The sequence below is a fragment of the Phalangium opilio genome, unplaced genomic scaffold (genome assembly GCF_054372755.1).
Source record: "Phalangium opilio isolate 3A_F unplaced genomic scaffold, DU_Popi_V2 ptg000082l_1, whole genome shotgun sequence".
In the NCBI taxonomy this organism is placed as follows: Eukaryota; Metazoa; Arthropoda; class Arachnida; order Opiliones; family Phalangiidae; genus Phalangium; species Phalangium opilio.
This window is the reverse complement of record NW_028324189.1, coordinates 20,269,823-20,274,049: the sequence shown is the minus strand read 5'-3', so window position 1 is coordinate 20,274,049 and position 4,227 is coordinate 20,269,823.

Below are 4,227 nucleotides of genomic sequence, written 5' to 3'. Positions count from 1 at the left end.
TTGAGTGAATTAAAAAAAATCCCGAATAATTTGACGGCTTTTTTCAAAATTTACCGTTATCAATTATTGAATTCCCAAAAAATTCAACGATTTTACCAAAACATTTCAGTTTTTCTCGCATTTATATTTCCCTCCTTTTATCAGAAATGAACGGTTTCCGTAAGCTTAAAAAAATCCATAGCTATAAAACTCCGGCGCGAGTCCAGCAGTTTTTCACAGTCCCCCCCGGCTTATTTTGCAAGATTGAGTGCAGAATGCGTTAAGCGGATAGCGGCTTCAATGGCGGTAAGTGCATGGATTTTAAAATTTTCAAAAAATTTTTTAACCAACTTGCGGCGGCCAAATAATTTTTTAACTATTTTTTTCGGACTCCTCAGGGTCGAATTAACTAGAAACCATTGTTAGTTGGGTGGGTCACGTAAAGTGCAATCCTACCAAAACGAGCTTGAAATTAGAGATCATCTATTATGGTTCATTTGATTAGGACGTAGTTTCTTCAGCATTAATGAAATTTCACTAATTCTATTTTTAGGTTTGGATATTTTTATTTGTCACTTTTTTATTCTTCCTCCTGGCTCGTACAGCGTTGGAGAAATGTACTGGTAAAAATTACTGGGGTCGACTCTGCATAAAAAATATGTTTGAAAATATTCAAGCTCTCTAATTTCAGGGTAAGTACAAATAAGGCCCTGCTTCGATAAAACTACTTATTATACATTAAATATAAAATGGCATGTATAAACGTGTCGGTAAACAGAGATTGTGAGAGGATTATGATAGTTGGGTGGTTGCAATCTTTAAAAAAAGGCGTTGATAAATATCGCTGCAACTATCGCCCATCCTCCCAGTTATCATTTATGGCAAAAAAATTGATAAAGCAAACTACATTCGCCTGAAATACTTCCCCAAAAAATTTAAATTACAATCAGATTTCCAATTTGGCTTCCGCTAACATGCAGGAACTTAATTCAACATTGGTAGGCCGATAGCAACTTAATTCACCATACGTACGCGGATCGTAAATTAATTCACCATACGTACGCGGGTCGTAAATTAATTCACCATTGGTAGTCGGTTGGTAAGTTAAATCAACATTGGTAGGCGGTTGGTAAGGTTAATCACAATTGCTAGGCGGTTGGTAAGATAAATCACGATTGGTTGGCGGTTGGTAAGTTAAATCAACATTGGTTGCGGTTGGTAGGTGGTTTGTAACTTCTATCACCATTGGTAGGCGGTTGGTTACCAACATCCGCAATACATTGGTGCTAGACGCGATAAACAATTTTACAGGGTTTTGGTTAGACGTAATTTATGGTATAATTTGAGATTTTCAAGTTTAGTTGTTTTTAAATTACGATAAGAAATGTATTTTAGAACACTGTTTCTGGCGTTAACTCGAAGATGTCGCTACAAGCAACCTCGTATTGAAATATCTCAGGCTGGGATTCTGAATTTCATAACCAATTTTTACCTCTTAGTCTGAACTGATATATTTGGTCTTTTTCTATTGTGCTTTCTGAGTTGGTGTGGGCTCCAGCCTGGCAAAAATCGCTGTTTTTAGTAAGAAAGTTTGAATACAACTGTAGTTGCTGGAATTTTCAATCACCAGACTGAACTTTCAATATTATTAAAAAGAATATTGTAGACTGGTGATTTGAAATGTCTTTAAAAATAATTTGAACCATTATTTTTATTTGGTTAATAGTCTTATTTATATTGATTAAAATAATTAGTAGGCCTATTTTAATGAGTATTTTAAAATGGCGAGGACTGTAGCATTACGACGCTTAAGCCACAAGCCATTTTCAGGCAAAAGAGGTCGTAAACTAATACTATGAAAAATCATTCCTTGTTAACTAAGAGTTTATTAAGTAGAGGAGTAGAAGGCTCGTATGAAAGTTCTCGCTTTTTAAATTTTATTCACCCAATAGGCACGCGCATCTTCTCTGCCTCCGGATATTGGAATTAAAATAATTTTTATAAAAAACTCCTATAATGCTTTGCCAAAGCTGTTAACTTTTACACCTCTTCTTTATAAACTCTTTGATACTGAGGTAATCTATCAAAAGAGTATTCAGATTGTTTTCCGAAATAAAAGGTGAACAGAAAGTTTTGTGGGCCTTCATTTCTGTACGCCCACTACACATTTTGTTAGGGGACTTTTTAAAATGGCGTATTGTCACCGTAGTGCACGATATTATCTGGGTCGCTTGCAAGACTATAAAGTCGATTTTAAGTGTCTTATCGACTGTAGATCTTCGCCCGCCCCAGGGGCGTTGATCATTTTTTTTACCCAGGGGGGGCTGGGGCCCAAGGCAACACCAGGGAGCTAAGCCAAAATTTTTAATTCCTTATAGGAAAATATGAAATATGGGATTTTGTGCTAGAAAAAGGGTGTTTTATGGGAAATATAGTACTAAAAATCCTCTTATATAAACCTAGTATTTTGGTTCTGAACTGTGTAAAAAAGTCTCAAAAAAAAATAATCAGATTTTACTTCGAAAAAAAACTTAATGAAAATACTATGTGTACAAATTCCAGAGCGAGCGAAGCGAGCTTCGCAATTTCGCTGTCTTTAAATTTTATCTTGATGAAAGAGTTAAGTTTTGACAAATTGGCAATTAACTATACGTAAACTCCGACTATGTCAAGAGTATAGGATATAAGACTAAGTCAAGAGCATAGGATATAAGACTAAGTCAAGAGCATAGGATATAAGACTAAGTCAAGAGCATCTGATATAAGACTAAGTCAAGAGCATAGGATATAAGACTAAGTCAAGAGTATAGGATATAATAGGAACTTTCATGAAATTTTAAGATAATATGGGACAGAAAATATAGGACCGCTGGGCTCCATGCAATATAAAAAGAGTCTGTTTGGCTGGAGGCGGATCATCACCTGGAGAATTCCGTCGCTCCAACCTCCTATTTGCAGTCACTGATTGGCGTTTCTAAGCGATGCCAAGTGGTTGGTATTAAAAGATTCAGCCCGAAAACATTTGCGCACCTCCGTTCTGAATATAATCTTCCTACATCCATATATAGTAGAAAATGTTTATGGGGAATTTAGGATATATATTTTCTATTGATATAAATACAGACCTAATCGTAAATAGTGAAATAGACTAAAATAAGTCAATTATTTCAACAACAAAAGGCCATTTATATTTTCCTTATAGGGTAAAAAGAGTGAGCGTGGGGGACCAGTCTATGCCGACTCACAGTGGAACTCAAATTAAACGCAGCTTCCCAGAGGGGGCTGAGCCCCCTCTCATTTTTTCCCGTGGGGGCTCAGGCCCCCACTGCCCCAACATGATCGACGCCCCTGGCCCGCCCTACCGTCACTACAGCATTTCTCAGCTAAAAAAATACCCTCTTCCCGGCGGCAGTTTCTATTCTGAGGAATGGGGTACATTTAAGAGGGTTTGCTTTTCAGGGGTATCACCGAAAGAGCAAAAATTATATTAAGCAACCCGGAGAATCATATTTAAACTCAACATCATGGGAAAAATTCATGCTAAATCTATTTTCACCCCCACAAAAACTAAGACCATTGTTATTAAAATCAGTGTCATATGGTGTTTTTTCGTCGTACTAGAAAAAGGTTTACTACCCCTTAACTTTAAGATGTTTTAAATTGATACGTTAATTTCACCTTGAGTACGATGAGGCTGATTATATGTTTTTAATATCATACTAAGTGAGAGCAAAAAAGTAAATTGCCGGAAAAAACACCTCATGGAAGGGGAAGTCTTTACTATCACTCTGGTCTTCCGCTCCTGGCCAGCACTTACCGGATACAATATTCAGCTACCACACGTCGGGAAAAGGAAAGAGATCATTACGCCTCTCTCCTGCGCATACTCTCTCTGCTCTTGGTTCTTATTTACGCAAATTAACACGTAGAGTTAGCTGGCGTCAGGCTCGGACCCTGAGATGCCGGATTCGATTGCTGTGCTAGAAGAAAAAAAATTCACGCACATAAGAAAAATTTGAAATTTGTTTCTATCTGCTCTTTTAGCAAGTGACTGCTGCTGGATTGCTTGGTGACTGAATATCGAGTGACTTGAGAGTTTATACTTATAAAATTCGAGCTTCCCGCTATTTAGTTGTCTTTACTAGTCATAGGTGTCGCGGTATGACATAACAGAATGAACAAATGTTTTTCTTGTAGGAGCCGGGGTTTAAACCCGCCAAGCCCTAATCCACGTTTTATATATATAGA